We start from the raw sequence: 14,097 nt of genomic DNA, 5'->3' as shown, positions 1-14,097 counted from the left end.
TCATCTTGAAGGGGATGGATGGGCTCAGAACCGGCCCTGACCAATTTGGTACCCTGGGTAATATTCTAATTGGTGACCTTATATCGCAGCCAATTCCACCTTTAATCATCATGTTCTTGATCTCTGTGGAGTCATTTAAAAAGCAGCTAAAACCCCATCTGTTCAGACAGGCTTTAGGTAACACCTGAAAGCACCGTGGTGATGCTGCGGGCAACCCAGGGAATAGTGCCTATATCGGAAACATTGGGGGGACGAGAGATGTCATCATGTCGTGAGTTTGGGCTGTTTCCGCTATAATTGCTTGAAGGCACTGGTTATGGTTCCATTCAACATGTCAATATCATTGAATAGTTTCTCTGCTGGGCCTTAGTACTACAGGCCGTTATTTCACACTGGTGAGTCTCTGTACAGCCTTCTTGAGGCAGCAGATCACCGTCCCATCTGCAGTCTCAAACTGGAGTGATGTGGCGCGATGTCAAGCCACAATTACGCAAAGCAGATCCACTGGTTCAATTTTGTTCAACCAGCATCAGACCGGTGTAAAGTAACTACAGCACCCTCTGTGCTCAAGTGCACATAAAAGGTGGCGTACTACAAGTGTCCATGTAGTATTTTGATGAAGGGAGAGCGTATGCTGCTACCTAGAGAAAAGGTGAGACAAGATGTTATTATTTTGTTGTTATACCTTTTCTGTCTGTATTTAAGAATGTTGTTTGTTTGTTTCTACAGTAACTACAATCCACAAAACGCTATATAAATGTGATATTCAAAACGTATTTAGAATTAGTGTGTAGAATGTTGTGAATTATTGACTATTTCTGTAATGTGTTTTTTAACTGCTGTTTTGACATGTACATATTTGCCCATTAGCTCAAGATCTGTGTTGATTATGTATGATTATCATGTTAGAGGGGGGATTTCCCCCTTTCTCACATAGTGGTTACCATTACTCAGTTAATGTCTATATTGCTGTGTGGTGCACAGTCACAGTTTGAATTCCTCTGCGCTACAGTTATCATATGCAATTTGTCTGGCCCCAACTTCACGCTCAGCATCTTCAGAGGAATATTTGCATGAGCACATTTTCTGTGTGATAGAGATCAACAAACCATCCCACAGGTCCTGTCTGAGAAAATAAAAGCATCCACTCCATTTAAAAAAATAAATGCTGCTATGTGCCTGATGGAGGCAAATAGGCTGGAGAGCATCTCGCTCAATACCATACAGCCAGCAGAGAGTCAGAGTCTGTGTACTAAACGATTACATGATGGAAAAATATTAGCAGAGTTATATAAAGTTACCAACCAGGAGAAGTGGTCCCAGCTCCTCCGTCCTCGTTTCCAGACTCATTACAACATCAAGGTTAAACGTCTCTCCCCCGCTGTCTTTCTTTGTCCATCCCCTGATGGTGAGGCGTATCATCTTCAAGAGGCCCCTCCAGGATTACATCATCACTAAGACATTAGCATCCTTGTGTTTCATCTCCCTCTCTCTCTCTCACACACACACACACTCACATGGCTGCTTGGATGCCTTTTGATGAGACACAATTAGTAAATGAGCGGAAAACATCATTATTAATACTCTACCTATTCACCATGTAAACATGAGGAGAGCCGAGCTGCTGCAGCAGTGGAGGACAGATGGAAACAGGTATCTGAAATGGTATGGAGAGGGTATGTTCTTATTCCTCTAGTCTAGGTAAAGTTACCTCTAGGTTTCAATGAGCATTGTCTGCTAATAATATTTCAGGTAAATACTGATTATTATTTTTTTCTTGGAAGCTGATATTTAGTGGTAGTTTAGCTACAATTAGCTAAGACCTACAGCAGGATATATACAGTATATATCACAAAGGGAGGGCTGTCCTGAACAAAGCTGGTTAGCGATGTGAGCCTTGCGGTCCCGTCACCATGGGTTTAGGAATGGCGTTATCACTCCTTCCTTTGTTAAGAACCTGCCAATGAAAATACTGCACTCTGTACACACAGCAAGATTACATTTCAGGTCGTGCACAGTGGAAATGCTGATACAAATCATCATATTCAGACAGCTAGACAGCAATATACAATGGCATGTCTATGGTGCATGCATGGGTACGCGGTACACTTAAGGGTCCCGGTTTCAGAGTATATGGTCACCCTATGTGGGACACACACAGGTTCCTTTCACATGATGGGTATCAAATGAAGTACTCTGTTGGTAATGGTATTACTTTAAGGGTACTGGTATTGATACTGGCATCGTAACTGTTTAAATGATATCCAGCCACAATTCAGTTATAGTGACAGCAAAACGTTTAGCAAAGTGAAATGTGTCACATAACTAGAAACTGTAGAAACTTAAAATATTTAAGTTATAATATTTAAATAAAGTCTATAAAAAAACGTTGGAATCATTATGTCTTTAATAGAGTGATCATTTTGGGCTTTTTTGTCTGATGATGAACAAACTGTGATGTACATAAAAAATCTAATAGTAAGGCCTGATGAGGTCTATCTTACATGGGAGCTAATTAAGAGTGTGTGGATTATTTTACTCGTAAAAAGACAACAGAGGGTCTAGTGTTTATTTCCTCTTTTCATCACAAAGTCTCCTCATATTATTCTGAGCTGCAGTGATGGAAAAAGATTGTAAAATATCTACCCTTTCAGGAATTCTGTCAAAGGAACTAAAGAAGAGTTGTGCAATTAGATTACAGCTATAATCATCCTTACGTATTGAGTGTGGTAAACTCTCCCTTCATAATCAGTCATAACTAGTTGTGATTTTTTTGTTACGTTATTTTACTTCTATAGTAGCATTATAATATATTATAGGACCCCTGCAGCCTGGATTCAACAGCAGCCAGAGTGTGAACTATTCATTTAGGTTTTAGCAGCAGGGTCCCTGTCAGGATGCTCGTACATTTATGCAGCAGGATAAAGAGACACATTATGAATTTTTTGTTATTAAAAGATGCTCGGAGAAGAACATTTTAAAGTTCTTAACTATGCAATTGTACTGCATTTCTGGACCATTATTATTATTATAGATAACAGTCAAAAAGCTTAAAGAAAAGTGTATTATATCATTTAGACATATCAAAGCCTTCGTCTGAATATTTAATTCTTCTGGATGTTTGCCCTGAAAAATCATAATCTTTTAATCATAAGAAAAGAGCAGATTCATTTAATCAAGCAATCCACATCATATGGATTGTTTTTCTCCTCATGGCAGTGGTGGTGCTCGTCTGTCAGTTAAATTTTTTCTGCTAAGCTGGTAGATTTTGAATCTAGTGCAGTGTGTAACAGCAGTTTCCTCACATTCAGAATCACATACCCGCATTAATATCAGATTGCAAAAATATAAAATGTAAAAAGTGACTTACATGATAGTGTTGCCCAGCTGTTGCTGTTTAATCTGGTATATAATATATGTATACATGCAAAATATTCCTTTTCGATATGTACATTTCTTCGACGATTTTTGTTACGCCACTTGAGCACAAAGCCCCCAAATCCGGGGGCGTCGTGTAATGGGGGAAGACACTGTGTCGTCATCAGCACAGGAAGCTTTGGGGGTATGTGCGATAGGACGGATCACTCGTGCAACATGGCGAACCCGAACATAAGTAGGGTGCGACTACGAGTCTGTGATTCTGACGGGAATGTTCATGGGTTGTGGAGTGGAAGCTACGGTGGAGACTACAGAGAGAGTAGTAGGAGACCCTCCAAGCCGCCAGGGGGAGCTAGTGTTGCTTATAGGGGAGGGAGGGGAGTGCTTGTGTTTACAGGCTACCAGGTGAGGAAATGAGATGTGGGGTGGTCAATGCAACGGTGAAATCAAGATGGAGTAGACAATATTGTCAGATAGAGTGCGTGACCCCAGGCCAGTTGGGTGGATGCCATCAGGGCGGAAAAAGGCAGGACGTTTCCAGAAAAGATTAAAATTATCAATAAAAGCTACGTTTCGGGCTGCGCAGGTTGACTTCAGCCGCGTATGTATACTCAGCAAGCGGCGGAACCGACCCACGCCGCGGTTTTGTTGGGGGATGGGTCCACTGATAAAGACCCGTTTACCGTGGACCGCAAGGGAGTCCAGGAGGATGCTGAAATCCTGTTTCAGTAATTCAGAGGACTGGTTGGAAATGTCATTGCATCCCACATGGACGACCACGTCCTGGGCAAGTGGGTGTTTGGCCAAGATGCCTGGAAACTTTTCCAGGATGTCAGTTACCTTTGCGTGAAGCAAAAGGTAGCTGCCGCTTTTCTCCTCACATTCCTCACGGTCGAGTCTCCAATGATAAGCGTGGTGAGAGGTGGAGCGATCGGAGGAGAAATCTTTACCTGCGACGGTGGAGTGGAAGACTGACGACGGACGGAGCTGGGGGCTGGAGCTCTCTGCGGTGCCAGTGTGAAGTTCAGAATGGAGCGCCGGACTCTGTTGAGAGCTATGGGACAGCCGGAGCGCTGCCGGAGGCTCCACAGCCAGGGGAGGGAAGTCATGCTGGTCCAGAAAATCGTATTTATTCTCCAGTTGGATGTTATAGCAGGGGTCTGAGTGAGGGGAGCACCTCCTTCTCCTGCTGCGACCACCGACCAGGGACCACAGCTCCTGATGGTGTGGAGTAGAGCTGACCAAGGCTTTAGGCTTAGCCCCGAGATGTATCCAGGAATCCCCATGGACGGTGACCGGAGGAGGCGCATCAGCAGCCGGACAGCGAGCAGTCACACCGGACTCTGGCGGCGCGGTAGTCCCAGCGGTCACTGCAGAGGGGGCAGTGGTATCAGGTACTCGGGCACAGGTTGTGTTGGTTTGTGCTGGACCAAAGGTGATGGTATCCATTAACTTCTAGGCTTCTTGGATTTGGTACAGCGTGGAGATTCTCATTTCCAGCTCTGCAATCTTGTCAGCCAGGCGGACGCAGCTGACAGCCGGATTGGGAGGTGAGTGGAGCCATGGTAGATGTGGTAGTGATACAATTTCAACAAGTGGACCCACTATAGGAATTAGGCTACAGTTTGCAGATCGTAGCTTAACTTGGCCCAGTCTGCAGCCTTCGGCGGGTTAACTAGACTTGTAGCTTGTAAAGACTTCAAATCCGAGTGCGTGATGACTGAGATCTTTGGTTCTGGTTTAACATCTAGATACAAGTAATCAGGAAAAAATGTAGCATAAGATGAGGTTTAGAAACCTGATGAAAATGTCGGTTTTTGACAGCGTTTCAGAGAGCCGGTCATAGTCATAACTCGGCGGCAAAACTCAAACAGGAAACAGGAAAAGAGTGTACACATGATGCTCGACCTTGACATGTTCCCAAACCTAAACGCAGTCTTTCAAGCAGCCCAAACAGATTCTGTTAAAGATTATTCAGTGTGCTGTTGAATTATATCAGTCATGAAGTATTTATTTCTACTCAATACCAATTACTAATAAATACTAACATTCTAACATCTCAATTCAAAATTAATCTGGAACGTAAACAGCTTTTGAGTATACATTTCAATTATTCAATAATTAAGACATAAAACAATGAGGCGCCAGAGTGCATAAAAACTGTAGCCCTAATATTTAGCCTCTTTGACATTAGTAACATGTAGGGTTCATATTCATTGACCCCTCCCCCTTTGTGTAGGTGCATCAGGAGTTGAGTAAGATTTTTGTGGGTCATATTGTGGACATTATGTATGTGGTTTTATTAGGGTAAAGTATTGAATGAGTCACAGCTTGTCCAACCGAGTAGAGTGGAGACTGCTTATCGTGATCATGGTTACAATGATCAACTGCTTGTATTAATCAAAAGGCTTGGAAAAGAATCCTAACAAATGCTGATTACATTAAGCTACTAATAATTAAGCAGTCTGCTTACAGTGTTTATTTTGGCTCTTTTCATAAAAGAAAACATATGGAAAAACATTTTAATACGGTAGGCTAACGTTAATACAATTTTTGTTTTGTTTTTTTACTTTACTCCAGTGATACTTTGCCTCTCAGTCTGTTTCCAGCTGGTGCTGCGTGCTCATTGAAATCATGACGTGAAGACAAAGTTATTTTCTCTCAATTAAAAAACGGATGCGCATGGGGAAAGCACCTATGATTGAAGAGGTCCTCGTCAAGTAGATTGATAGTGCCTGGTGACATGATGCCCCCATGGTGAAACTCTCCCGATCCTCAACCGGCTCTGCACCAGCACAGTTCAGGCAGCACATGCAGGTGAATGGTGCCCTCCTCCCTTCATGCTGCTTAGTGGGTTAGCGGTTGAGGAGCCCCGGCAAAGGACACTCTTCATATGCATGCACCATCCGCACTACAGTGACACAGAGCCAGACGAAGACCAGCCAAGCCTCAATTTGCAGTGAGCCAGATAATAGTGAAGCTGTTGTTTCATGACGCATCGTGTTAGTTCATGCAGGACATGGAGGTCATAATGCTTCTAATGGCCACACACCAATCACAGCCCACTCTCACCTCAAGGAGGTTGATTTAAATAGGACTCCCTCCTCACTGATCCTTTCTACACCTATGCTGTTACAGACCGTACTGCTGGCACAGCTTTGCCTCTTCCACCCTTTTTAGTTCAGAGTTCATCTTGCATAGCAAATGGTTGAAATGTATTCAAAGTTTACTTCAGGCTCATTCCTGTATACCCGGGGGGGTTATGCATGGTGCTCCCTGTTTTGGCTTAGTAGCTGCTTGGCTAAATCCAGGGAGCATGTAAAGAGCGGAGCCGTCAGCGCCAACTTTAACTGTATTTCCATTTGTTGCAATAAATGGTTAAAAATCTATGACAAGTATTCCGTGTTCCTGACTGAAATAACTCTGTATTCATGTAATATATATACAAATGTCACTTAGAGAGTAATCTCCATAGAAATACAGACAATCGAAAAAAATTCAGTTCTAATAAACATCAGCTTGACCAATTTGATCAATTTGACCAGGACAGACGTGATCACTATAAGCGGTTTCCAGAGTAGTTTATCCGTGAATGTGATGCATCATCTTATCAGGAGAATCCTGGCAGCAACAGCTTGAGCAGCACTGAGACACACAGACAGGTGAGCTCCACACTCTCAGGTGAGCCTCGGTCACATCTGGTTGGTTCATGAGCTGATTAGCAAATAAAGACAAGTGGAGGCTTTTAAAGATTTTTCATTTGTTACGTAACTATTTGTGGCACTTTTCCTGTGTACAACCATGTGCAGCACTATGGATGGCTTCCAGGGGAGACTGTCTGAAAATGTGTGCTGTTATCCTCATATTGGGGAGGTGTGAATGTGTGGTCACTCTCTCTGACAATACCATTGGGACAAAGATATTAACCCTATTTATTTTGATGAACTCATGTTATTTCCTGTTACCCCACGTAACGACAAGTTTGACATTTAGTCCCTCTATCGATAAAGCTGAAGCAAAAACTTCATCTTGTCACCGCCCCTAGCTGGGTTTTAGACCTTCAGCCTTGATGATAACAGCACAATATTGGTCTGTTATTTTGGTCTAAACATCCACTTTTACAGGGATCCTTTCACAGTGTGGAAGAGAACAGTTGAGGAACAGTTGAGGCAACTGAGGAAACGATGTGTGTTGTGTGCTTTACAGCAAACAGGCAAACAGCAAAATTAGAAGCAGACGCCCCATCAGTTTAGAGCTCATCTGGAGTTGAAACACTGAGCCAATAACAGGTCAATTCATCTGCTGCCTTTCCACTTTCTTCAGCAGCAGCGCCGCTTCCTGAGAGCACTGACCTTTTCGCACTTCTCCGCCGGAGCTGAAAAGCACGCAAGTGAGTGGGTGTGTGAGCATGAGCATGTGTGTGGAAGAGAGAGCAGGTGGAAGATGGAGAGAAAGGTTGTAAGTATGTGTTGAAGGGACAATGTGAGTATTTGGTGTGTATGTGTTTGTTTACAGGTTCAGGTGGAAAAGTAAAACACCTCCCGTGTGCATAGAGGCAGAGAAAGGTGACCTGTGTGGGTGCATGTGTGTGTGTGTGTGTGTGTGTGTGTGTGTGTCAGCCCTTGCACTGAATGCTAAAAAAATGACTCATCATGAAAGCAAACACACACCCGACCCAGAGATCGTATCACTCGGGTTGACAGCACAAACATACACACACATACGACAAACACAAACACACACACACACACACTCTTGTCTTCCTTTAACCCCGTCTGATGTGTCAGTGCACTTGATCAGGTTGACGGTCCTGTCCTCTGATGCTGCAGTCTGCCTCTTGCGTCAGCTCTGTGCTTCTAACAAGAGATGGGCTGCAGGCAGTGAGATGCATTCTGGAAAGTACGTCAAGGGTGTAACCTTGAGAACCTTGAAGGTGCATTTGAGCATCCTAATCACTGTTTTGGGCCTTGTTCTGTGCACAAAGGTGGGCAAGTCAAAATTACTAATGTGGGACTTTGTCATGTAAATAAGTTCCTGCTCTCTACACAGCTAATAGACCAGTATGTCTGTTTATATCAAATAAAATCATTTCAAAAGTTTGCAGACACACATGGTTACCATGGTAACAGCAAGTGCAGTTTAATACTACAGCAAACACGCCTTGAGCAGCTATTTTGTCAGAACCAAGAAGAGCAACTGATGTCTCCGTTTATAGCACAGCCGAACATCAGAATAAAGATGTCTCTCAACAATAACGGCAACCTGAGATCTGATTCTACGCTGCACACAGTGTGATGTATTTTACACACAGCAGCAGGAAACAGCAAAGATGGTTCCCTTACTGATGAGTCTTCATCCAACAGCTCACTTTGGTTGCTGCTTCTTGTTCCATTGCTCCTTGCAATATTCAGAACTCATCCACGAAAAAAGCCAAAAACGATTGTTGTTTCCGATGAACAATCGTGGTTAGAACTAACCTCTGTGATAAAAATCTGTTTTTTGTTAAGAGAGAAAAGTCAACTTCGGATGCACCAAACGTTCTTTACTATCCAACGTGCTCTTAATGTGCTGAATGATGAATCCCACTTTATCATATAGTGGAGGTTTGTGGCCGATTGTTTATTTTCAGCATAGGTAATGCCATGTGCAGATACTCTGGCACATGCCAAAGGATTGGAGACATGCTACCAAAAAATGCTGCAAAAATAAGAAGAATTTCAGCAGCTTTGCATTGGACAAACAATTTGTTGACTGAAAAATGTTTTTTATCATCTTGGTAAGAGTGCTCTTAACCACTTGTAGAATGGTTTCATACCTAAGAGAAAGCAAGTATCTAAACTTCTCCCGTCATTCGATTCTTCTTTAACCCAGATCTAGTTTGGTTTTGTTTGCATTTTCCCCTTACCTCAGCAGCTGAAATCCATACAGCCAGGATTGCTTGCTCACAGCTCTCAACACCGAGATGGCTGAGCCGTTGGCTAGCAGCTAGCAGCTAGCAGCTATCAGCGTGAACAGTGCTAACAACGGTAATACTAGTGACAGAGGTAACAGTGTTTACCTGAGGGGGATCTGGAGGGTGGGCGTGAAGCTTCTGCAACGAGGTGTCTCCAGCGGTATAACCGACGTATGAGCAACGTGCACAGTGGCTACGATTAGCTAGCCAGTGGGACAACCACAGTTTCCATTCACATGATGGGTATTAACATCGGTATCACTTTAAGGGTTGGTGCTAGCATCGTCATTTTTCAAACCATACCCGGTTCTACTGCACTGTAGTCATTGCACTATATGACGCTCTTACTTTGTTTGCCCACTCAGGTCGCAAATTCTTAGGAGATATTCCAGACCGACTTCCCTGTGTTCTGATGATCTTTGTGTGTATGTTCTCTCAGAAACGGCTTGCAAAGATTACAAGGTTTGGAGATTGTCAGCCTGGTACTAGATGTCTGCCCTACCACTCATTGTGAGAGCGTTACAGACAGCCAAGGTACCCTTGTAAGTTATTGGTTGACTTAATGCCTTTATATTTATTAGAATACCTGTGGCCAGTGTTATTCAATTTATTTCAATTTGTATTGCTCAATATCACAAATCCCAACTTTGGCTTTGCAATCTGTACAACATATGACATCCTCTGTCCTTCAACCCTCGCATCGGAAGAGGAAAAACTCCCCCACAAAAAAATGTTAGCAGGGAAAACAAAGAAAGAAACCTCAGGCAGAGAAACAGAGGAGGGATCCCTCTCCCAGGATGGACAGAAGTGCAATAGAATAGAATGTGTACATAATGAACAACTTTACAAAATTACTACATAGTCGATCCATATGCCAGAAATGTATTTCTTCAATCTATTCTACCCCTAAGGTCCTGTCAGGCCGAGTGCACCTAAAGAGCAACTGAGATAACACCATTGCAGCTCCAGTCATTATAGATTTTTCATACCCCATAGCTCTGAAATTGGAAGCAGGTGAGTAGAGTCAAGTAACTGGGGCTGGAGGAAAAGTCTGGTTGATGGATTTGGAATTGCAAGTCCAGAGAGTTCCTCAGAAACAAATGGGCTTATGGGAAGTGAGAAGGGACTGAAGTCCCTTTCACACAGCCTGTCCAAGGTTGTGTTGCGGTGTTATTCTGCTGTTCTGTATAAAAGGTACAAACCTGCAATGGGGGAACAGAGTTGTTCCACCTTTGAGTCGGCAGCGGTGGTAGTAACAGAACCAACTCAACATTTGTGTAAAAGGGACAGCTTGAACAGCGGGACTACATACAAACTAGACGCCGATGCTGTTATGTTACACATCACGCCGTTCCGGAGTGCCAGCATGAAACCACACTGGGGGGCAGCTTTATACCAGCGTTGTTTGGTTCAGTGTAAAAAGAAAATGGCGGATCTTTATTAACCTAACCCGCCAGGTGGCTTGTTACACAGATCCATCTGAGAAGCCGTCATTCGAAACTGATGGATTTGGGCAAGCACTTTTATAAAATACTTGGAAGGTGATTGGGTGAACCATCGGTCAATCACAACTTTTTCATGGAGAAAAGCCTTCAGTGCCGACTTTCACTTTTCTTTTAATTGAGAAATATTTTCCAGTTCCGATATAAATGACCTGCACTGACCTCTTCAGAGAGCCGCCATTGTTGTTTTGAACGAACAGTTGCCTCTCTGTTGTGGGTACTTCTCAAGTCTCTTAATTGTCGTTTCCTCGCTCCTCGCTCCTCGATCCTCGCTTGAACCGGAAGTTGTTTCTGCGCCGCCATATTATTGACGGCCGTCCCAAAGCTCTAATGTAGCTCGGAGGAGCGAGGATCGAGGATGGAGGAGGGACCTCGCAGGAGCCATGAGCGAGGAACCACGAGAACAGACTTCCAGGAAGTCTTTTACCGGCCGACACGCCCCCTCATTGTTCATCAGTTATGTGATTGGACGCTGCAGCCGATCGGACTGACTGACTGGAGTTTAACACCAGAGTGAAGACAGATCACACAATAAACTCTAGTTTATATTTGATTAGGTTTCTGATTCAACATCTGGTTTAAATAAATGTTCATTGTAGTCTGAACAACAAAACGACCACAAACAACTTTCTTCATTTATTAGAAAGATTTGTGTTTTCATGATCTGATTTTTCCCTCAATAACTTTATTATGAATACAATTACAGTCAGAGAGAGCTGGAGAGACGAAACACTTTTTACATAATTCCTGAGTGTTTGATGAGTTTTATCATTTAAGAGAAACCATAATCATATTCTGGGTTATTTAATAATGATGCCACAGTCACAATTTCAAAACGTACAGATGCAAATAATTCATAAATAAGACGATCGCATTCCGCCGGTAGAAATGGATCCTGTGCTTATAAACAGAACACAGGACACAGTTTGTTAACAGACTACAGAGAGAAACACCTCTACAGTGGTGATTACTGTGTGTCTTTATTAGTTATTGGTATTATTAGTTACTGTTATTAAGTACAGTGATCATGTGAACAGACACAAACTTATCAAAAGTCTCTCCAGCTGTTAAAGCCGACTGACAGCTGATCCAGCTGTCAGTCGGCTGAGGAAAGGACGTCTCATGTCTGTTAAAACATATTTCCTCGTTCCTCTCTCCTCGCATGGTTTCCTCCATGCATCCCTGGTGGGAGGGACTAAGACGCAAGGAAAGGACCCAAGTGAGGGAAACGGGGATGCAATTAAGAGACTTGAGATGTACCCTGTGTTGTCTTGCACAAAATCATAACCACACCCATAGCTGCCGGTAGCTCAGTACAGGATGCTTATTGGTCTGTGCCCTGGCTTGCAAGACACAACTGTTCCTGAAGCCTGATGATGGATTTTAGTGTGATATGTGATCCTGTGCTTCTCGGGGGATCTCGTGACATCGTGAGAATCCAGCTGCTCTGCAAGGTAAAATCTTAATGGCAGTATTACGGAATCTCTGTGTAAAAGGGGCTTGAGTAAAATCTAAACTACATTCTATATATTCGGGAACAACTACTATCGTTTGGGGTTTATCTCAACTGTAATTGTATATATATTGAATTTTCATCTCCTTTGGTCATTCATGGTCGATTATTTGGCCTGTAACAAGACCTCGTCAAGCCCCCTTCTGGCTCTGTGTTTGTGTAGAAACTAATGTCATATACATGAAGATACGGCCTCGTCAACTGCAACATGCGCAGCATTCTTATAAACACAGCTTGTGTTCAAGGGCAAGAGGAAAAAACAGGAACCTCCATTTCGTTTACAGCAAACTTGAAAGAGGGATCTATGATGAGTGGAAAGAGAAGTGTTACGTTTTGAAATCTCCCCTGAGCACTGAGCTTATCATGAAGAACATGCCAGAACAACAGTTTATATATGCACTAGCAGAGTCACGGAATAAAAGAAAAATGCAAAAGAAAAGAGAAATGAGGGTGGATCTCATGCCCTCGCCCTATCATTACTATGGTAAAACATGTAAATAACCTTAGCTTCTCTCTGCCTTTGATGTCCTCTGTAGAGAGTAAACATTCAGCTTAGCGAGACGTCGATAGTATTTCTCACCTGTTTAAGGGCTCATAAGTAGCTAGAAGCCCCAGGTGCCGTCCAGCCATTTTTCTTCATTTAAGACATTGATCCACAGTCATTTGCTGACATCTCTCTCCTCGTCCCCTTCTCCCCCTCTGTCTTCCTGTGAAGGTCCGGTAACTGTCCAGTGTCTGTCTTTGCCAGTTTATCACTTGTTCCAGAAGATTAATTCAAAGCAGTGATGAAACTGTAAAAGACAAAGAAACCCGTTGATAGAGAGGAGGAAAAATGAAGTGTTGTGAGAGAATGACAGAGGCAGAGAAAAATGGGAGTGTGTCCTAATTAAGTTCTCTTCCATGTTCATTCATCTGGGCCTCGTTAGAGGAACCCAGACAGAGAATACCCCCCCCCCCCCCCAAGTCCTGAGAGAAACCTGGCAGCTGCTACCACAAGAAATCCATTAATTGATTTAGGAGCTGGAGCTTTGTTGTGAATTCTTCACCATTTGAGGAGAATTTGCTGTTAAAATGCCACCCACCCAGAGTGACAGGTGCATTGACAAGTTATTGTGTATCCCCGTAATGAAGCATCAGTTGAGCCTACAAGGATTAGCGACACAAGCTGGATATTATCTTCTAGCGTGAGTAGGTGTACAGGGGTTGCCTATATTTGTTGGATTCAAATTGGCGATTCAACTGGTTTGAAAATGACAACTCAGGTTTAGAGACAACGGTATTCAGTGTATATACACTAAGACTTTGACAAAACAGCAAGCAGTTATCCTCATGTTTACCCTTTTCTTTCCTCAATCTTGGGGGACAGAGTTCGTTGCATACTGTAGCACTGACTGGAGTGTAATATTGTAGTTTTCATTCAACCACAGTCAGAATGAAAGTTTTACATTTATTGAAAATAAAATGTCCTGTCACATTCAAGTAAACAAATTAAACAGATGTAACGCCTGGTTACACTTGTATTTAAAATGGAAATTATTTTCGTCATCGGGGCCAAAATATATGATTATGTCCCATGTGAGTACATGTTTATTAGTCTAATTTCAGCTTTAGGTATTGTAATTTAGAAGTGCATATTAAAAAACAGCGACTAAGGGTACTCTATATTAACCACAGGCTACTCTTCTTTAACCACAGGCTACTCTACTTTAACCACAGGCTACTCTACTTTAACCACAGGCTACTCTTCTTTA

This window comes from Anarrhichthys ocellatus, unplaced genomic scaffold (assembly GCF_004355925.1).
Source record: "Anarrhichthys ocellatus isolate YVR2014 unplaced genomic scaffold, GSC_Weel_1.0 scaffold136, whole genome shotgun sequence".
Classification (NCBI taxonomy): Eukaryota; Metazoa; Chordata; class Actinopteri; order Perciformes; family Anarhichadidae; genus Anarrhichthys; species Anarrhichthys ocellatus.
This window is presented reverse-complemented; position numbering follows the sequence as displayed.